At 43.0% G+C, this 22,830-nt stretch overlaps 1 long non-coding RNA gene and 1 other non-coding gene across 6 annotated transcripts in view; one reads left to right on the top strand and one right to left on the bottom strand.

The window, feature by feature from the left end:
• LOC100847972 (uncharacterized) overlaps positions 1-18,163 on the top strand; it is a 93,198-nt gene extending 75,035 nt beyond the window's left edge. For 3 of the 5 annotated variants that reach the window (XR_009496542.1, XR_009496540.1, XR_003037269.2), the window contains 3 exons: positions 746-871; positions 3,818-4,157; positions 6,153-18,163. This is a non-coding gene — a long non-coding RNA (uncharacterized lncRNA). Of the gene's footprint in view, positions 1-745; positions 872-2,953; positions 3,154-3,817; positions 4,158-6,152 lie in introns of all 5 variants that reach the window. The other 2 variants (XR_009496541.1, XR_009496543.1) reach the window with 2 other exon arrangements.
• On the bottom strand, positions 10,703-10,774 carry TRNAY-GUA (transfer RNA tyrosine (anticodon GUA)). Its single transcript has one exon. It is a non-coding gene; the product is annotated as a tRNA-Tyr (tRNA).
• Positions 18,164-22,830: the final 4,667 nt, after the last annotated feature.

The raw sequence follows: 22,830 nt of genomic DNA, 5'->3' as shown, positions 1-22,830 counted from the left end.
GCAGATAATGGGTGGCTACAGTTATTTAATAACTTTTCTATCTTCACACTGTCTTATCTTGATCAGGAGACCCATCCCATCAAGCCTGCTAAGTATCTCTAGCTACATGTGGTTGTTATATGCATTTGGGGATGTTTTCATAGATATCTAGATGCCAGAACTGCAGCCACCCATTATCTGTGGTTTCCTCATCCACAGGGATATTTTTGAACTCATATTATTACACATATTAGTTGCTGCCTCCCTCTACACTGGATTGTAAACCCCCTTCTGTGAGAGTGTAATTCCATAAGGCAAAATGGATCTGTCTCTCAACTGAAATGGGTAAATAAGAAGCATCAACACAGTGAACTGGGTGTCCCCTCTTGTAAGACCCCAAAGGTCTTGCATATTAGATAACAAAGTGGCTTTTGTCAATTTCTGAATGGTCCTGGTGAATATCAGATTGTACAATACAAGATGTACTCATATGTTAAAAAGGAAAGGGAAGTAGAATATGGTCTTACACACTTCACATTCAGCTGTGGAAACACACACACACGCACTAGGATGGACAGGGAAGCCTGGTGTGCTGCAGTCCACGGGTCACAAAGAGTCAGACACAACCGAGTGACTGGACAGCCACAAAGGATGGATAATGAAGCAAAGGAATGAAAAGGAGAAAAGAAACAAAGGATTTCTTTACTAGGAGAAAACAGCTATTTTAAGAGCGCCTAGATAACTAATGCTTCTTTCTGTTGATCAGGAACTATCATGAGTTTGAACAAACTCTGGAAGACGGTGAAGGGCAGGCAAGCCTGGCATACTGCAGGCCATGAAGTCACAGTCAGACATGATTGAATAACAACACCATGCTGGGAAATGGAGGAAGGTAAGTGTGTGCAGGTGTAGATGTGCACACACGGCTGCAGGGCCTTGATTCATCAGGACGTTGACAACACGCTCTTATCTTGTGCACAAGCTGAAAAATAGTGTTAAAGGAAGAGTCATTTGGATTTGTGTCTGATGATAAAACCTTTCTCTCAATATTTTGATGAATGAATTTCTGTCCACCAGATGAGGAGGAGATCTAGACCCGTGGCAAGGATCCTACCTAGTCCTTGTGTGTCCAGTTCAGAACTTGTATTAGTATAAAGTTGACTGTGTGTGTTTCAGATTTTTTTTTATTAAATAAGGGAAAAATGAACATACATTTTCTGATGTCTTGAAAGCTTATCATTGTCATATGATAAATATTATACACCCTCAGAGTTGGTGTTTCTTGCTTTCCCTGACTGCCTGGGTTGGGTATCAGCTCTGGTGCTGATTCTTGCTGATGTACTGACCTGGGGGCCATTAGGAGCCCCCACTCCATCTGCTCCATTTGCCTGAACACTGTTATCTTTATCCTTCATCAAATATTTAGTGGGCGCTCCTAAGCTTTCTTATACAAAAGAAAGAAGATCAACCTTTAGGATTTGAAGCTTGTATCACAGTGTAGCCTCAGCCTCACAAACAAGGCTCCTTCAGGAAACCTGTTCAGCTGCATTCAAGGTTCCAGTGGGACCCCAGGATCCTAAGAAGACCTGGACTGGGGGTGGCTCTTCTGCCCCACACAGCTCCTCCATTTCTCCAGTTGCTTCCACCCATCCTGTGATCTGGGACCACTATCCCTAGCCCCTCCTCTCTGCCTCCAATCTGCTGAGGTCTGGCCCCCACACTTAGCTGTACATCTTCCTCCTGCTTGCTCTTCCCAGCTCCTCCTCTCCAGAACTCTTCATATGCCTCTTGAGTCATGGAGGTAATGCCCTTGCAGGATGGGACTGACCTTCAGCTAGTGGGCTTTGGATGTGGGCATGAAGGAGAATATTCTCCCAGCGCTCTTCCTAAATCAGGGACAGTGGTTCTGTTGTCATGTGAGAGAGTGAACATTTGGCATCTAGGCCAATTTTTATATGCTCTCTAATTTTTTTTTCTTTTGTCATGCTGTATGGCATGTGGGATCTTAGTTCCCTGATCAGGGATTAAACTGGTGCCCTCTGCAGCGAAATCTTGGAGTCTTAACCACTGGCCCACCAGGGAAGTTCAAAATATGTATTGATTTTTGACAGCTCCAGCATATCCAGATTTACACACATGCACACATTTTTACAGACAAATCCATCTGTCTAGGTTATAAGAGGCAAAATTGTGTAGTAGCTAAACTAGAGTCAGAACGTCAGTATTTGAATCCCTTCTCTCATCTCACCAGTTGTATATCCTTGAGCAGGTTATTTAACATTTCCCTGCATCAGTTTAAGCATGTGTAAAATGAGGATGACAACGGTATTATTCTCTTGCCTTTGTTACTGAATTTGCATCAGTTTATTTCATATGATCCACTCAGGACAGTATCACCTTTTAGGTTTACAATTCCATCCTCAACATATCCATGAAAAGAGAGTAAACTTAGCAATTCCCAGGGCCACAGACACTTCGCTGACCTTAGTTGATTGTCGACTATATTTCAGGAGCTGTGCTGAGCACTTGCTGTCAGTTGAATTACCCAAGTTTACTGATAACCTCTGTAATTAGGAAAATCAGGCAGCTCCAATGAACAGTTTTCTTATCCACAGAATGGGCACAGAATCTCTCTTTTGAATTGTGATAACAATTTAGTGAGGTTAGGTGAAGGACTGGTCACAGTGTTTACTACACGTGACTGCAGTTATTGTTGTGATGGTTGTTAGTACTGTCCTTCTTACTATTAATCACAGCCACTTGTTTTCTTAAAGAGTTAAAACAGATTGTGCTCATCCACAGACCCCACTCGCCAGCAGAAGTATACCATGATGCATATGTGTTCTTCTCAGGCCCTCAAGGTCTGGGGGAACATTTATTTCTCTTCTCCTTCTAAAAGCATGTTTAGTCAGTGTATGGGGGAAACAGGGCTTCCCAGGTGGTTCCGTGGGTAAAGAATCTGCCTGAAATTCAGGAGACGTGGGTTCAATCCCTGGGTCAGGAAGATGCCCTGGAGGAGGAAATGACAACCCACTCCACTATTCTTACCTGGCGAATCCTATGGACAGAGGAGCCTGGTTGGTTACAGTCCACGGGGTTGCAAAGAATCAGACATGACAGCCTTGACTGAACACACGCACACACCCCATAAGTGAAACGAGAGCAGGAGCAAAGGTAAGAGAACTCAGTCTTTGTTTTAAAATAACACCATTATTTTGATATGGGATGGGATGTTCTAATTTTTCCAAGCCTGTGTAGTTTTATGTATTTTGCTTGCATAATTGAAGAAATTAAGTACTGCTCGTTCTCATTAACAATAGGAAGAGAAAAAAAATGGTAAAAAAAAAAAAAAAAAAAAGGATCAAATAATGTCCTGCAAACCTCACTGGTCCTGGACGGTTTAAAATTGCTTCTCCACCAATGCAGCTGTGACACAGAGAGTGTTTCCTGGGCTCCTGGAAGCTTTGTCTATAAATGACTCCATTTTGAGAGTGGCCCCTTGTTCTTTGGTGGTGGTTGTTGTTGTTACTTATTTATTTCTTCCAGGAACAATATAAGGGTCTCCAATTAGTTGCAGGTGCAAATATTATGCATGCAATTAATTGTCTTCAAATGGTTAATTATGGGCAGAATTGGCTAATTTGGGGTGCAATTAACTGCTTGCCACTTCTTCAGAGAATGCCCGTAGACAATTGTGTCTGCAATTAATTTACAAGAGCCATTCCAGTGAAAACCTTGAGCTATAAATCCAAGAATAGAGTGGGAGGATTTTTTTTTCGAAGCAGGATTTCATTCTGGGTTAATTGCATTGACTCTTTCCTTTGGCTTTTCTATGCAGGTTGACTGTAAATGGGGTTTTCTATGAGCTTCAGACGTGATTGGAGCAGGCCTGCTCCCTTGGAGAATGCTGAAAAGGAGCAGAGAATCAGGGAACCTTCATGGAAGCCGAGGGACCCTTGAGCAGCCAGGATCCAAGTGGCCTTTCAGGGAGCCCTATTTTCCATGTGGTGGTGGTTTAGTTGCTCAGTCATGTCCATCCGACTCTTTTGTGACCCCATGTACCTGCCAGACTTCTGTCCATGGGATTTCTCAGGCAAGAATACTGGAGTGGGATGCCATGCCCTCCTCCAGGGGATCTTCTTGACCCGGGGTTTGAACCTGGTCTCCTGCATTGACAGGTGGGTTCTTTACTGCTAATCTGCAGGGAAGCCCCTGTTGTCCATTAGTTCAGTTAGGTAGCTCAGTTGTGTCCAACTCTTTGCAACCCCATGGACTGCAGCATGCCAGGCTTCCCTGTCCATCACCAACTCCCAGAGCTTGCTTAAACGCATGTCCATCAAGTCTGTGATGCCATCCAACCATCTCATCCTCTGTCGTCCCCTTCCCCTCCTGCCTTCAATCTTTCCCAGCATCAGGGTCTTTTCCAATGAGTCAGCTCTTCACATCAGGTGGCCAAAGTATTGGAGCTTCAGTTTCAGCATCAGTCCTTCCAATGAGTATTCAGGACTGATTCCCTTTAGGATGGATTGGTTGGATCTCCTTGCAGCCCAAGGGACTCTCAAGAGTCTTCTCCAATACCATAGTTCAAAAGCATCAATTCTTCAGTGCTCAGCTTTCTCTCGGAGAAGGCAATGGCACCCCACTCCGGTACTCTTGCCTGGAAAATCCCATGGATGGAGGAGCCTGGTAGGCTGCAGTCCATGGGGTCGCTAAGAGTCAGACATGACTAAGCGGCTTAACTTTCACTTTTCATTTTCATGCACTGGAGAAGGAAATGGCAACCCACTCCAGTGTTCTTGCCTGGAGAATCCCAGGGACGGGGGAGCCTGGTGGGCTGCTGTCTATGGGGTCGCACAGAGTTGGACACGACTGAAGTGACTTAGCAGCAGCAGCAGCAGCAGCTTTCTCTATGATCTAACTCTCACATCCATACATGACTACTGGAAAAACCATAGCCTTGATTAGACGGACCTTTGTCGGCAAAATAATGTCTCTGATTTTTAATATGCTGTCTAGGTTGGTCATAGCTTTTCTTCCAAGGAGCAAGTGTCTTTTAATTTCATGGCTACAGTCTCCATCAGCACTGATTTTGGAGCCCCCAAAAATAAAGTCTCTCACTGTTTCCATTGTTTCCCCATCTATTTGCCATGAAGTGATGGGACTAGTTGCCATGATTTTAGTTTCCTGAATGTTGAGTTCTAAGCCAACTTTTTTCACTCTCCTCTTTCACTTTCATCAAGAGGCTCTTTAGTTCCTCACTTTCTGCCATAAGGATGGTATAATCTGCATATCTGAGGTTATTGGTATTTTCCCTGCAGTCTTGATTCCAGCTTGTGCTTTACCCAGATCAGCATTTTGCATGATGTACTCTGCATACAAGTTAAATAATCAGGGAGACAATATGCAGCCTTGATGTACTCCTTTCCCGATTTGGAACCAGTCTTTGGTTCTGTGTCTGGTTCTAACTATTGCTTCCTGACCTGCACACAGGTTTCTCAGGGGACGGGTAAGGTGGTCTGGTATTTCCATCTCTTTAATAATCTTCCACAGTTTGTTGTGATCCGCACAGTCAAAGGCTTTGGTGTAGTCGATAAAGCAGAAGTAGATATTTTTCTGGAACTCTCTTGCATTTTTGATGATCCAGTGGATGTTGGCAACTTGATCTCTGGTTCCTCTGCCTTTTCTAAATCCAGCCTGAACATCTGGAGGTTCTTAGTTCACGTACTGTTGAAGCCTTACCTGTAGAATTTTGAGCCTTACTTTGCTAGCATGTGAGATGTGTGCACTTGTGCCTGTTGTCCATGGTTCCTGCTTATTTGTTTTCTCTGCATGTTCATCCATCTCTGTACCTTTTCCGGAGCTGCATTTCAGTGCATTTGCAGAAATGGGTGTCCTCATGTCTTCCCCGTCATGTCCAATGTCTCCACTCAACAATCGATTTTCACAGCTACTTTTTAATTTACTTATCAGCAGAGATCAACACTTAAACAGATCCTTTCCACAATCATTTAAGTATAGTTTTAAAATTTGCTATGTTCTTTCTATGGGCCAACCACTGAGCTAAATACTATGATTACGTTATCATATTTAATCCTTACAATAATCCCATGTACTAGGCCCTCTTTTTATCCCCATTTTGCTTATAAAATTAAAAGAGTTTTGGTGTCTTGCAGGTAAATGGTGGAGCTGAGGTTAAACCATGCCTGTGTGAATCCAAGCCTTAGATCTTGGCGACTCTGCGATATTGGGGATTTCAGACCTGAAAGAGCGCTTCCATGCCACCCTCTGTAACTTCTTCTTGGACAGATGGAGGAACCCAAGACACACAGCTAGGGACAAAGCCAAGCTTAGGAACCAGGTTTCCAGCCACCCAGACTAATGTTCTAACTTCAAGGAGTTGCCAAATGCAAATTCCATGCACACAGCTTGGTCCATTTTCTGTCCTTTCTTCATAAAGGATCATTTTCCTGTGGAGTCTGAGTTGTCTGTGTGTCCACATTGACCACTGATGGGGAATGCCATTCCACTGAAAGTGCCTCTCAGGACTGTCCAGGGACCACCAGCAGAGAAGAGCTCAGGTTGCAGCCACTCTCCAGGCTGGAACAATTGTGCTACCCAGCCGTTCCTCACATCTTGTTTCTTTAGCACTGGGATAGGACGGGTAATCAAAGATGACAAGCTCCCTCTGCTCCTCCGGTGTCTCTCGCTATGCAGGCCGGCCACATGCACATGAATCTGCAAAGGCAGCTGCTGCGAGTCTCAGATACAGAAACTCTGAGCCACATGGGGCTTCATCACGTTGCTGCAAGGAAGGAAGGAATGGCATCGGTCATCACATTATTGGAAGGAAGGAACATGTTTGTAGCTAGCAGAGAAGAAAGAAAGTTCTGCCAACATGAGATTAAATCACCTTGAGTTTGTGTAACTGATTTGGTCTGCATCTCTTTTAAGGATGCTTCTCTGGTACTCAAATATGGGGATGGCAGAGCAACTCATCCCATGGAGGCTGGCCCACTTGAAATTTTTTGTTCCCTGCCATTGGCAGAGGCTCTGAGAAGCTAAAGGGGTTCAAGTACAAGTGGCAATAACCTAAATGCTGTATGATGAAGGAGATCAGCACAGAAAGGATGGATGTCCTTCTCTTTGTTTCTGGTGAATTGTAAACTTCTTGGAATAAAAGTCTACAAAGGGAGTGAAAGAAATCTATCCAGATATATACATCTGCCATGTGTCAGGGTCTTCATACACCTTGTCTTTAAACCTATCCATCTGCGTTGCATGAGGGATGTTTGTTACCATTTAAATAAGGAGTAGATAAATCTGGGAGGGACAAGCCAGCTTGCCAAAGCTCACACGCCCCATCAAGCAGAGAGAGCCCAAAAGGAGGTGTCATGGGGTTGACGATAATGATAGTCACGACTCGTTTCCTTGTGTCGTGTTTCCCAAAACTTTCTGTAAGATGACTTTGAGTAAGGTTGAGTTCTCACCACTTTTTAGGATGAAGGGTAGCTCTAAACTCTTTTCTCCTGTAAAATATGATTTTGTTTTGCTCCTAAACAGGTGTGGCTTGGGGAAACATCTTCTGTTCCCTTCAGGGCATATGTGATCATTTGATGGGTATGTGGGGATGATGCATGGAGCCCCTTGAATCTGATCTCCTACTCTGCATCCGAGACCTGGTTTCTTATTTATGTCTTAGGTCTTGGCCACACTCTTGGATTTAGGATTTCTGATTTGCACTTCTAACAGAGATTAGGATGTTCAGTACTACTTCTGTCAGTTTGTCATTGTCTTCAAAATCTCAGGCCCAGCGTGACAGCTCATAGTGAGCTCTTGTTTTGAACATAGACACTCCCTGTCCATTAAGTCCTTCTCCCCACTCCCACCCCCTGATGTGACATATACCTCATGATCAAAGTGTGGATTCCAGAGCATGCACCTGTAATAAGAATAACATTGTTCATTCCTTGTCCTAGAAGATACAAAAGGTACCAGAAGGCTAAAAATTTGGTTTTCAGAAAGAAACAAGAAAAAAAAAAATAATCAATTTCAGAAAGAAAAGACCTGTCAAGGCAATTTCTTGCAAGAGCAAACCTTTCATTAGAAATCAAGTTAGGTCTAGTTTTGAAGGCGTGGCGAGATGTCGCCTGGCGTTTCCTATTGTCATTTCTTACATGACACAGACAGAGGAGAGTGATTGTTTTCAGCCCCACTTATATTAAAAGAGAACTAACCAAATGAGTAAAATCAAATATAATTAGTTTTACCTAAATTGTAGGTTTTCAGAGCAATTAATAAAACTGAGAGTTGAAAGCCGCTTGTTAAGCGAATCAAAGATCAAGGAATATATTTCCTTTATTGAATGTCATTCCTATGTAAACCAACCTACACAAATCATCTTCATGTTTGAAATATAGCAAGTGGGTAATTGGAATATTCAGCCACAGCAGTAACTTAAGCACTGCAGGCATCTCCCTGGATCCTGACTATAACATGATATCTCCACCCCTAACTCCAGTTCTCATCCCTGAGGAGCTGAAGGCACAGTCGTCAAATACCAGAATGCTGGAATCAGGAAGGACTCCAGTTTGAGTCTCAGCTTGGTTCCCCCACTGACGCTGGGAGCAGGAACACTCCCTTTACCACCAAAGCCCCACATTCCCATCAGTAAAGCTGGTCTACCCAAGTGGTGTAGACCCTGATGCCAGGAAAGACTGTGAGCAGGAAGAGAAGGGGAAGACAGAGGACAAGATGGTTGGATGGCATTACCCACTCAATGGACATGAGTTTGAGCAAACTCAGGGAGATGATGAAGGACAGGGAAGTCTGGTGTGCTGCAGTCCATGGGGTTGCAGAGTCAGACACAACTGAGTTACTAAGCAAGAACAACCCAAGTCATATTGGGTTGGAATTCTTCAGGAGGAATTCTTCAGATGCCTTATGCAAAGTATTAATATTTAGCAAACTGCTTTTCATATGGCTTAAGCCAATAAGTGCTTTTTACTACTATTATTCTTATTTTCCAAATGATATGTGAAATAATTCTGGGGAGCCAGTTATGGTCACATTATCTTTTCCAGAACTTACCAACCCATTATAGTGTGCCGTAATCGTGCATCTCTCTCTTTAGTTGATGGCAGGAAACTCACTTTCCTGTCTTGAGCCTTGATCTCATCAGTACAATGGACACTCCCTTCAGCCTTCATAGGAAGGTCCTTGGAATAGAGGTCCTTATGGCAAAGTTGTGCCACATGCAAGAGCTGTATCCTTGGGTGCCCTTAAAAATTTTGGGAAAATATTTCTCCCTCTAAAAATTCATACAGCTTAGGATCCCAGGGTGACTTTCCAGGGACACCTCATTATAGAACCACAAGCCCAGGGGATACTAAGAATTCCAAGGCAGCATCTGAAACTCCATTCCCATGTGCTTCATTCTATCAACCATTGAAGCATTTGCATTTGTTCTACCTGAGCTGATCTCGCATTTTCCATGGAAAATAAGGCACATGTGATACTGTGGTTTTATATTATATATATAACATACAGTCTTTGTTTCTACTCAGAGTTCTGAAAACCCTTGAGGTTTCTTGAGTAAAGAGAGTGACAGAGCTGTCTTTTGTTATGTTAACGAGGGGATGTTTGGAAAGCACCTCAGGTCAGGGCAGAGCAGGGTGTGGGGGTGGGGGTTGCTGATTGCCTAGAGAACCAACCGTCTGTTTGAAGGGCTGGCACTTTAATGCCCTCCTCCTGGCAGCTGAAAAGGGAAGAGGAGTTGGAGTATGCACCAGTGACCAATGGCCAATGATTTCATTAATTATACCTATGTAATGAAGTCTTCATAGACACCAAAGTGGAGGGCTTGGAGAGCTTCTGCATCCGTGAATGAGGGAAGACTTGGGGAGAGCGGCATGATCAGAGAGCCTGGAAGCACCACACCCTGTGCCCACAGCTTGCCGTCTACATCATATCCACCTGGCTGTTCCTTATCATAAGCGGTTAATCTAGTGAGTGAAAGGTTCCTCTGAGTTCTGTCAGCAGTTAATGGAACCCAAACAGGAGTTGTTGGAACCTTGTTTCTAGCCAGTTGGTCGGAAGGGTGGGTAGTTATTTGGACTTGCGACTGGCATCTGAGAGGAGGTTGGATGGGTGGTGGGCAGGCTTGTAGGAAGGAGCCCTTAACCTGTGGTGTTGGACACTATCTCCATTGTCAAGACACCCAGCTCATATCCAAGATTTGCCGGGTGGTGTGGAAATATCTGCCATACACTGGAATCGGGGACTGGAATCCTTATCATGTATCATTATGCCTGTTTAGCAGATAAACACACTGAGACAACAGAGCACAGAACCTGTCCACAGAGTGTGGGATAAAGTGTAAAACGTGCCTTCTCTTAATGTTTATGACAATGACTCCATAGACCTCTTACTTTAGCATCTTGTTAATATTACTCCTGCTTTTAGGTTTCTGTTGTTTGGTTGGTTGATTTTTTTTTTTTTTAACAGATGGCAGAACAATTGCAGGAAAGATGAGGACCTAATTTGTATGCCTAGTTTCCTGCAGCTCCAAGGGGGTCTCCAGGATTCCACTGAAAGTGAAAGTGAAGTCGCTCCGTCGTGTCTGACTCTGCAACCCCATGGACTGTAGCCTACCAGACTCCTCCGTCCATGAAATTTTCCAGGCAAGAGTACTAGAGTGGGTTGCCATTTCCTTCTCCAGGGGATCGTCCCAACCCAGGGATCGAACCTGGGTCTCCTGCATTACAGGCAGATGCTTTTCCATCTGAGCCACCAGGGAAGCCACTGAACCAGGCATCAAATGATGGGTGGTCCTTTGTTGAGGACCTGAGAGTCCCCTGAGAAAAAGGACCAAGGAGATGCTGGAACTGACCTTCCAACCAGGGTATTGAAAAATAGAGGTTTCCATAAAGGAGCAAAGATTTTTCCTGGAATCTTCTCAAAGAGAAAATGTAGCACATTTTATTTGGACTGTAAACAAACTTACATTAAAAAATGCTTGCCTTACTTCTAAATTAGATGTGGTACCAGGTAATGGGGTAAATGGGCAGCCTGCAGGTTTGGGAGGCAGAGTAGTCTAAATCGTCAATCCTCCTGTGAATGGCCTCATGCCCCAGGTAAGCTCTGTTCTGTGGGCTCACCTGAGAGTGAGGGCAGCGACCTTTTTCGCAGCTCTCTGGGAGGACCCAATGAGATGCTACATATCACCTGCCCTGTTGACCTTAGTATCGTGAGCCCGATTGTAAATGGAGAGATGTTCAAACCCATTAATACATCACCATTTTCCATCACATCTAAGTAAGGTTTCCTTTTTGGAAACAAACAAGGGTGTACAGACTTTAATATAAAACCCCATTCCCAAATAAGCATACAAACCTTAATAGAAACTTAAGGAAAAAAATATTGAATAATTGAATAATAAATAGAACAGCATATAGATGAATTAAGAGCCCAGGAATGAGCACCATATGGGTGAGAATTTGCTTAAAATACACACAGGGCTTGGAGGGAGGGGGGCAGAAATAGAAGATTGTTGGCAAAAAAAAATATGCTTTGGGATGATGCCAAATTTGAAAACATTTGAATAAATAATTTAAGCTTACGGAAAGTATAGAAAGATTTCTCTCATCCTCCTAGATAAATGAGAGAGAAGAAATGTAGGTGTAGATCCAGAAAACTCGCAGTGAACATGCAGGCCTTTTGGCAGAAACTAGTTTGGAGTTGGCTTGGCCAGATTCAGAAACAAGACTCTTCCTCTAGGATGTTACTATTTAGCACACAACACTCCGTTGAATGCTTGCATGTAGAGGCATCTTTCACTTTAGTTTCAGCATAAGCTCCACCAGGATTCAAATAAGGGGTGTGCCTGGCACATAGGACTCCTCATACCTGTGTAATAAGAGCCTGCACCTGTCTTTTCTGCAAAAAGGACATGAATCCTCCTAGAATGTCGGTTCACAATCACATTCTTTTTGTTCAGTCCACCGTCTCACTTTTCATTTTCATATTCTCTGCTGTTGTATGTGAATATGGAAATGTGCCTTACTTTCACTCGTTTTAACCAGGACAATGACTTCATTTAAATAGGCATCATTCTCCCAAATATTTTGGTCCTGGGCTCAAGAATCTATTATATTTCAAATAAAACATGTACAGGGAGATATAATGTTGTATTAACGGTGCACTGACTTTCAGGTTAGAACTCACTGACATCCATTCTTTGGTACTATGTGGTCAAGTTCAGTTCAGTTGCTCAGTTGTGTCTGACTCTTTGTGACCCTGTAGACTGCAGCACGCCAGGTCTCCCTATCCATCACCAATTCCTGGAGCTTGCTCAAACTCATGTCCATTGAGTCGGTGATGCCATCCAACTGTCTCATCCTCTGCCATCCCCTTCTCCTCCTGCCTTCAATCTTTCCCAGCATCAGGATCTTTTCCAATAAGTCAGCTCTTCACAGCAGGTGGCCAAAGTATTGGAGCTTCAGCTTCAGCAACAGTCCTTCCAATGAATATTCAGGACTGATTTCCTTTAGGATGAACTGATTGGATCTCCTTGCAGTCCAAGGGACTCTCAAGAGTCTTCTCCAGCACCACAGCTCAAAAGCATTGATTCTTCAGTGCTCAGCTTTCTTGGTCAAAGAAAGCACAACCTTGTGGTCAAAGATAAACACCATTTTGGGTTGGAAAGAAGTCAGTTGTGTCCTCACTGTCCAGGGAGAGATGATCCTTCATTTCTTCACCCTCACTGCCCTCAGAGCACTGACCTGAGGTTTCCAAGGCTGAAGTCCCATTTCTGAAATCAGAGGAAGTCTGTTTGTGTGCCCAGCACTCTGTGCCTGCTCCAATTTCCCAAATTCTCAGTTACTCACTCATGGTGCTCTGCACTGAGCACCTACTGTGTAGCTTGGCACGCATCATGGCAGGTCTCAATTTACAGAGCCTCTGCCTTGAGAAGCCCCCGCCTGCCCCTGGAGCGTGCACGGTGCATACTCAAGAGGCTTCAGAAACACAAGAACAGCAGACAGGTGGACCGTGATTTAGCACCTCACGTGGCCCTTCGCTGCTCCCTGGACGTCAAGACAAATAGAACATATGACAAAAGTACAAGCTATCCAGCCTGCTCTCCCCCTTATGCCTTTCTTGTGGATCATTCTATAAGCCATGTGCTCTGTCGCCTTGAGGAAGGTAATTTGTTTTTATCAGTGCAAGTGATAATACTTCTTCCAGGGATTTCTGTTTCTAAAAGATTCTAATGACTTACCAGTCTTTGGTGAGTAGACCTGGTCGCTGGGACCTTCATGATCTGGGGTTAAATCTCTCCTTTTTTTTTTTTTTTTAAATGATTCAACCAAAGTGTTGGAGTCCACACTGTGCTTTTCCCAACTCTGCATCTCTGTTCACTCCTCTTTTTTCTTGCTCAGAATGTCCTCTGTCTTCCTTTGTGTCTTTGCTCCTCCTCTCTGGACCCACCCAGTTCTTGAAGTGCTGAGTCATCCTTCATCTGCGCACCTGGACCAGCTAACAGCCTGGTAGTGAGATGCTGATTTCAGGAAGCCTTGGCTGTGGATCTTGGATCCTCCAAATTTATTGATAATTTTGGGTGGATTATTTTCTCTCACTGATCCTCAAATTTCTTCACCTGTAAAATGGGACCAGCAGTGCTTATTTCTGAGTTACTGCAGGTGAGATTAAATAAGATGAAAGTTGCTCAGTGGTGTTCAACTCTTTGCAACCCCATGGACTGTAGCCCACCAGACTCCTCTGTCCCTGGGATTCTGCAGGCAAGAATACTGGCATGGGTTGCCGCTTCCTCCTCCAAGGGATCTCCCAAACCAGGCATCAAACCCAGGTCTCCTGCATTGCAGGCAGATTCTTTACCATCTGAGCTACCAGGGAAGCTATCTACATGCATTCAGTGCTACTCAAAGTCTTTGTTTTAGTTATTTTTATATTTTTTAACTCAATGAAAAGCAGGTTCTTGTAATTCAAGACACTACTCTTCTTTTATACCACCATGATCTTAAAATGATGCCTTGATAGGCAGAGTAAACAGGACACATGCCAGTATTAGTATTGTTTCTAAGTAGTTTTCAGGCACGTAAAGTAATACCTATATGACAAGAACAGTTCAGAATTTTGCCTTTAAAAAAAAATCTACAAAACACAATTTTGTTTTAGTTTATTTGTTGATTTTTGCACTACTCAGATGTGTTCTCATGCTGTATTCTACACATAAATTTTATTTTATTTTATTTATTTTTTTTAAATTTTATTTTACTTTTAAACTTTACATAATTGTATTAGTTTTGCCAAATATCAAAATGAATCAGCCACAGGTATACATGTGTTCCCCATCCTGAACCCTCCTCCCTCCTCCCTCCCCATACCATCCCTCTGGGTCGTCCCAGTACACCAGCCCCAAGCATCCAGTATCGTGTATCGAACCTGGACTGGCAACTCGTTTCTTACATGATATTTTACATATTTCAATGTCATTCTCTCAAATCTTCCCACCATCTCCCTCTCCCACAGAGTCCATAAGACTGTTCTATACATCAGTGTCTCTTTTGCTGTCTCGTACACCGGGTTATTGTTACCATCTTTCTAAATTCCATATATATGTGTTAGTATACTGTATTTATGTTTTTCCTTCTGGCTTACTTCACTCTGTATAATAGGCTCCAGTTTCATCCACCTCATTAGAACTGATTCAAATGTATTCTTTTTAATGGCTGAGTAATACTCCATTGTGTATATGTACCACAGCTTTCTTATCCATTCATCTGCTGATGGACATCTAGGTTGCTTCCATGTCCTGGCTATTATAAACAGTGCTGCGATGAACATTGGGGTACACGTGTCTCTTTCCCTTCTGGTTTCCTCAGTGTGTATGCCCAGCAGTGGGATTGCTGGATCATAAGGCAGTTCTATTTCCAGTTTTTTAAGGAATCTCCACACTGTTCTCCATAGTGGCTGTACTAGTTTGCATTCCCACCAACAGTGTAAGAGGGTTCCCTTTTCTCCACACCCTCTCCAGCATTTATTATTTGTAGACTTTTGGATCGCAGCCATTCTGACTGGTGTGAAATGGTACCTCATAGTGGTTTTGATTTGCATTTCTCTGATAATGAGTGATGTTGAGCATCTTTTCATGTGTTTGTTAGCCATCTGTATGTCTTCTTTGGAGAAATGTCTATTTAGTTCTTTGGCCCAGTTTTTGATTGGGTCGTTTATTTTTCTGGAGTTGAGCTGTAGGAGTTGCTTGTATATTTTTGAGATTAGTTGTTTGTCAGTTGCTTCATTTGCTATTATTTTCTCCCATTCTGAAGGCTGTCTTTTTACACATAAATTTTAAAATTTTGTTTTTCAGATGTGAGAAAAAAATGTTTCCATATGATAGGATGTATTAGTCTTCTAGAGTTATCATGGTGAAATATCACAGACTGGATTAAACAGCAGAAATGTATTTTCTCAGAATTCTGGTGGCTGGACGTCCAAGATGAAGGTCCAGCAGGTGTGAGTCCTGCTTGCAGATGGATGCCTTCTGGGCTTGTGCTTGCCTATGTGCCTGTGGAGAGAGAGGGAGTGAGGTCCCAGATGTTCCTCCTTATAAGGGCACTAATCCTGTCAGATCAGGGCCCCATACTAAGGCCACACTTAGCTGTCTTTACTTTCTTAGAGTCTCCATCTCTGAATAAACCACACTAGAGGTTGGACTTCAACGTCTGAGTGGGTGGGAGACAGAATCATTCAGTTGGTAACAAAGGATAATGGTCATCATCTGAAAATAACCTCCCAGGACCTTATGTGGGTAGGGTTTCAAGCAACATTTTCACCACTTCTTGGGTTGATGCACACTCCTGTGCATCTTTTTGTTCCTTTGAACATCCGCAGGATCTTACTTTCCATTCGGTCCTCTTTCCAAGCTCCGATCGTGTTTGTTTGTTAAAGAAAAGCCACCAAATAGTGGTTGACTCTATGACTCAAATCTTGATGCAAAGATCTCTCCAAAACTAAGGAATATTTTTAAATAGATCTGATGTCAATGTGTTGAGTGGAAACTGCTTATGTGCTGGTTTCCCCAGAGTCAGTGGAATGACTATATTTTGTGTGACTGGTTTGTATTTAATTTTAAAAAAAGAAAGATGAAATCATAGGCCCTGAAAATAAATTTAGAAGCAATTGAAAATAATTGCATCATGACAAAGTAGTGCAAATTTTTATTCCAAAGCTAATATTCATTATTTTACCTCTTTGTATTTCTCTGCATCTATATCTAAACACATACAGGTGTCTCCAATATGTGTGAAATATGTCGAAATAAGTATGTAATCTTTTTGCTTGATTCACAAGTACACAGACTAATCCAAACCCCAACATGTGCACAAACCAATCCAAACCCCAACATGTACACAAACCAATCCAAACCAGCTATTGTGATTCAACTCAAGAACAGGGGACTCTCTAGAAATAAGTGTGCAGGTAGAAATTATACAAATCCTCCATGTGTGATAAAATTCTAATTCTGCAAGGTGCTCTGCACACCCCCTGCCGCACCCCCAGCCTCACTGTGTACAATCTTTTATCTTTAATATTTCCGTATATTTTATATTAGTGGATCTTGATGAATTTAAGCCTGGGCACTGCACGGATTCCAGATTTCAAATGAATAACTCTTTCATTTAGTTAATAGCTGCAGCAGAGCCATAAAATGGTAATAGTTTATGACTTTCAGGATATAACCTGCAACCACAGACAATATAAATTATATTACATCGCACTTTACGGCCGTGTGAAGCATAGCCAGGAGCTCACCACTGGTGTAAAGTCTGAGGAGGAGGGGGTGGGTGAGGGAAAGAACTGTTTATTTTTTTGCTTGTTGGCTAAAAAACGCTTTCCTCCCATGACCCAGTGAGCCATAATTCTGATCGGAGGCGTCCACACCACTGTGCTGAAGACAATTGTGGCCACAAAAGAAAACTATTCATAAGGAATGGAGGTGGATATTTTCATTCCATCCTCAACTTACAGGGCTTCATCCAGCACAAATGGAAAAGCAACCTCCATTTCTGCTACAGGCATCAGTAATTATTTTCAAGGAGACATGTGTCATTAGAAAAGTGAGGTATGGGGGAGCGCATAGAAATGTGCTGTGTCTGGACTCGCCAGGGTTTTTGTTTTGTTCTCTTATCTGTGAAGAGGAGCCTGGGTGATGTTATCCTTCCTTCAATTGTTCCTGTGGCTTCTAAATCCTGCTTCATGTCTGGGCTTAAGGTTAGGCCTCTGAACTGAGAGGGGAGGATGAACCCTGATTCTGTAAATGGACCGTCTAAATAAAAAATGAAGATAATAGAGCTTCAGAAATTGTTAAGGGCCAGAGGGAGAGAGTGAGGCAGCCCAGCTTTTGAAACGACGGAAGGCCACTCACTCCTTCGCTGCACCTGCTGCCTGAGAAGGGCTGTGTTTTTGAAGAGGGCTGTGGTCCGATCTGCATATCAAATAGCTGATTTGTAGATGAGGTCATTCATTTTGTGGTCTGTCTGTTTGCTGGGCTGAGGATGGGCTGTTGCCTAGCAGTGGCCCCCAGGGTCCCTGCAGCCCCTTGAGTCAGCAGCCCTCCTTGTCCATTCTGAACTCAAATCCAGGATTGCCTTTCATGAATAAATCTCTGAAATATCTAAGGGATTGGTAAGTTCAAAGCATGGGCAATACGTGACCAGCAAAGCTTTTCCTTGATGGCGTTGGTTCATCAACTTAGGTATTGTTTAGGTAAAAGAGTGAGCTTGTCAACATTTCTGTCTCCTGCTCACTATCACAGGGATGGGTAAGGCTTTAACATAGAAACATGGTACCTGCTTTGGTCGTGTTTAGGAAAAGCTTACTGCTTGAACACAGGGTGAAAGGAGAAATTAAAATATGCTGTCCTCTCTGTGGAAATACATAAATATGGTAGAATTCAATGTGGAAGATTGATTCCAACTTCCAAGCAAGTTTTCTTGTTCTAGAATTCTGTTAACCTTCTGGCTGTTACTGTGTGCATGTATGTGTTTGTCTGTGTGTGTGTGCATATACACACCTGCATATTCCTGTACACACACACACACACATTTTAACTGCAGGCTCTTTCCAATAGAAATCTGCAAAAGAATAAAGTCATGACTTCAAGTCAGCCAGCGCCTTTGTAATGTAGTCTTTGTATGCTTTTCAAAAGAGAATAGTCATTTCACCTGGTCTAATTCTTTAGATTGCATTTTTCATGGCTTCATGGCTTTGTCTAGTAGAAAATGTTCCAAAGCAGAACTTTCTTCTAAAACTTAGGAATTAGAACCAGGAACAAAATTTGATTTAAATACATAAAGATGACACCCATGTTGTGGAGGTGTGCATCTTATCACAGATCCTTTTCTGGAATAAATATCTTCCTTTGTTATGGATCTCTGGTTCATTACATTTTTCAGTCTCCAACTGCTATTTCAGGCTGAAGGAATAGCTTTGCAGACTGGGAATATCCTATAAGATTACAAAATGTTGTCAAAATAATCACACACATCTATAAAAACATTAGCAAGAGGGGGAAAAAAAGCTAGAGTTCCATAAGTCAGGTGGTGAAATATAAAGAGTATGTTTAGATCTTAAGGTGTCACTCCCGGAATAATCTGTTTCCTTCCTTAGACAAGGGAAATCATCCAACATATAGAACACTACCATTTACAAATTACTTCAGTGAAGTGTGGTCAGTAAGGAATGCTTTTCTGATTGTGAAAGGGCCATTTAGAAGTAGGTAACCAGAAGTAAACTGGTCAACAGTGAAACCAACTAAATAGTGCTATTTGTGCATTTTGAAGATTGGCAATTCTACTGATTAATATCTATATATATCTTTTAGTATCTTGCAAAGCTGACATAAAATTATGGAAATAATGACCTATGTTTGCATGAGTTTGAAGCTCATAAATACTTGGGCCTCCCTTTCTTGATCTGCAGGGACTGAGGCTTCAGAAGCTGTGACTTAGTCAAGGTCATTTAGCAAATATGGAACCAGGACAAAAATGTGGTCTTCTCACTTCTGGACCGATGCTTTGTAATGGCATTCCCCAACAGATAACTGAGTGGATATCTGATGAGAACTGTAGGCTAAGCACATAAAGAAATTCTATGATAGGATAATTATATATATGCATTACATATATATAAGAGGATGAGATGGTTGGATGGCATCACTGACTCAATGGACATGAGTTTGAGCAAGGTCCGGGAGTTGGTGATGGACAGGGAAGCCTGGCCTGCTGCAGTCCATGGGGTCACAGAGAGTTGGACACGACTGAGTGCCTGAACTGAATGAATGTATAGTTAGAAAGCAAATCATATTTTTTCAAAGTGGCATTTTTAATAGCAATGTGCAGGAAAAAGAATGCATTTCTGAAATCCAGTTCTGGAAATACAATCTGGTTGTATATGTTGTGGAAGTGAGCAGACATCAGTTTCTTCAATAAGACTGGAGAGTAGAGAGCTATCCAATCCTAACCGTTGTTAAAGATACGTTCCTGTATATGCAACATTGAGTAATAAAACCGTAGTGACACAAGGTACCCAGAAAGCCCAGGAGGAGTGGAATTTACATCTAGATCTAGCCTGATCTTTGACCCTTTTTACAGACCAAAAGCCTTTTGGAAACTGAAGCTCTCAGCCACAGATTAATGAACTGCAGGCGGGCCGTGGGCCCTGCAATGCTGCTCAGAGAATGTGTTCAGTTCCTACAGCAGCGAAGAGGTTAACATCAGTCATCTCCTAGGGAACCAATTGACGGTTCACTGCAGAGTGCCGGGCGATGACTGGTTTTCTGTTTAATAAAGTAAAGGTTGATGGCTATGGATGATTCTTTTTTTGAGTCCTTTTTTTTTTTTTTTTTGTCACTGTAAGCAAGTTAATGCCACCTACCATGGTACAAGCCCAGAGATATTCTTCACACTGGAAAAAAAACTTGGGATTTAAAAGCAACATCAACAACAGGAATATTTGTAAAAATGCTCTGATAGTGTGTATATTTACAATGTCTTATTTTAAATATTTTTATGTGGAATTACAAGGAAAATAATGCAAGGTGTTCCCACCTTGTAAAACCATTTACGAAGCTGTATCACTTTCTTCTTCGAGAATGAGAAAAGGTTAATTTCTGTAAATTACACAAAACAATTTTTAAGGTATTGGATATTTTGTGATATATTTGCCAGCTTTTTTAAAAAAAACGGAATCTTGATTCTGAAAATAAACCAAAGCAGAATTGTGTAGATACCCCACCTTCAGACACACACACAAAAAGATTCAAAGTTCCTTATGCCTTTCTCCTTTCTTTTTCAAAAACAGCTTTTCTGCGTGTTGTGGTGTTGACAAGAGGTAACAGGAAAACCAGTGCATTTGAGCTTAATGAGCAATTCATCTGCACACTGAGAAGGAGGAGGGAAATAAATTCAGGCCAGCACTGTTCAGGTGGTGGTGGTGGGGGAGAGACATTTCTTATTTATCATGCTGCATAGTAGAGAACCGATCTCCTGTCCATAAACTCCCAGCCACCAACAGAACATCTATTTTGTATCCTTCTGCTCCAGCACTGACTTTCCCCACGAAGCAACTTTGTTCCTCCACCTAAGAAGCCTCGGTACCCAGCTTGACATGGATTTTGTTTGTTTCTTGGCTGTCTGATTACTGTCCCCAAATATACCCTTAATAATTTAAATATACACACACAAAGATACTGGCCTCATTGATCAAGGGCAGAGCATATGCAGGTGTGGATATAAAATGCACAGACTCTGGCCCCATAAATGAGGCCACCATCTCACAACAGCAGGGGCAGGATTGATTTGGGGGAGCCACAGAGAAGACGGCCCTGTGAGGAGCCTTCTGAACACATGGCCAGGGCTCCGGTTTGCACCGGGAGCCCAGGAGGCTGCAATCCTACAAAAGAGCTTTGTTAAACCAAATCTTTAATTCCAAGAGGAGTGCCTAATTTACACCCTGCCTCAGGCTGGGCATTTTGCATCTGCTATTTTTACAACATTTCTGAGGTAGCCCTTTGTTGCAGTTACCAATGGAAAATCAAAGGCTGGCTTTCTCCCCTCTCCCTAGTAATCTCCCCGTGTTTTGTCATCCTCACTCTGCTCGAGATTAGAAAAATCAACAACATGATTCCCAAACCTAATGAATAGACAACGCTAAGGAATGTATGTGATTTTTTTTTTTTTTTTTTTGCACCAAGTATATATTCTGGTAGTAAATTCTGTGATGTTCACTGCATCAATGGTGCGTAACCCTGTGCTTTTCTTAATAGGATTTATGCTTGTCGGCTTTCTATATGCCCTGCCATGCTGGATAAAGGCAGGCAGAGTTCCCCTGGTAACCACGGCCACTCCAACACTCCCAACTCTTGGCAAATTCCTCCTAAAGCGTAAAACAGACAGCGCCGGGAGACAATGTCCGCTGATACATAAACATGACAGACCCATCTCTGGAAGCCCAAGGTGTCCAGCCTCCGACCGCATCGTGATTTTTCTGATTGTTGGGCCAGATGCTTCTATTCAGTCTTCCCTTTGAAACATCTGCAACTGGCAAAACAAGAAAATCTTAATTCTTTCCAGATTCAAATCTCTTTCTAGTCAAATGTCACCCAGATTCCACGGAGGATGGAGGACACAGAAGTCTTCCTGCCTCTGCTCAAATTGCAAAGGTTATTTCACTGTCTTCAAGATGGCTCGAGCTGCCGGGGGAGGGGGGTGCTGGAGGGGTGGGGGGTGGGGGGCTGAGGGGCTGAGCCCTGAATGCAGGGGTTGCTAGGAGATAAGTCCAGCTCGCCGACCACATTGGTTGGCGTTATCTCTAATTGACAGCTCCTTACCCTCAGGGTCTCATTCTAACCTTGAGACCGAGACTATAATGAGAGGGCAGCTTGCCGTCACCCCTGTTTTGGGCTCAGGCAGCGAGATTCCTGGCAGCCTGTTCTTCTGGGGTTTTGTTGGGTCTCTTTAGGATGGAGGCCCCGAGAGGGAGAGAGACTGTCTGCAGCCCCCCTCCCTCTGGGCATCACTGGGGGCTTGTTCGGTTCCTGCCACCTGAATAAACTTTCTCTTTCACTTAAGATGGTCTCCCTTTGAAATCAGAAGTGTGTGCTGGGAGAAGCCTTCACTGAACTTTAAAAGGATTTGGAATTTGAGCAGGGAAGGTGAATTTTTTAAAAAGGGGGGGTTAGGGGAGAGGGGGAGGGGAGTTGGGCGAGGAGGAGGGGGAGGGACAGAGAAAGGAAAGAAAAAGAAAAAAAAAAAACCCACTCCTTCTCCATGTTCAGTTGTCAACGCCACCCCCCAGCTGTCCTTAAAGGGGTTTGCTGTGGCCTGTGCTGCTCATGAGACACGATTTAGTTCTTGAGGATAAACAATAAATAGAGACGCAGCACCAGGAAGAGGCTGCCAGGCCTGGAGAAGGCGGTTTGGTCCGACAGTCTGAGGAGGGTGCTGACTTATTATTCTGACAAAATAACATAGATCATGAGATTCTTCCAAAGCCTGAGGCTTATCCACCGAATGGGCTGAGGGATCCTTTGCTTTGCAGAGGTGTCTGTGAAGCAGCTCAGATTGCTGTGAGCAGGAAGGTGAAGCCAAGGAGGGAAGCTGAAGTGATCCGAGGCCGAACCATCCCCTCTACAGGATTCAGCCCTTTCTTCTCTTCCAAGGCCTCGCCCCACCCCTAACTGCCAAGGACCCATTTAAAAATGACACCAATTTTGCATTTTTGAATCTGATTGTTGTCATTTCACGGATAGCAAACCCTGATCCCTGCTTTTCC

This window comes from Bos taurus, chromosome 11, assembly GCF_002263795.3.
Source record: "Bos taurus isolate L1 Dominette 01449 registration number 42190680 breed Hereford chromosome 11, ARS-UCD2.0, whole genome shotgun sequence".
NCBI lineage: Eukaryota > Metazoa > Chordata > Mammalia > Artiodactyla > Bovidae > Bos > Bos taurus.
Note: the sequence above shows the minus strand (reverse complement) of the source record. Positions and strands in the feature narration are given on the sequence as shown.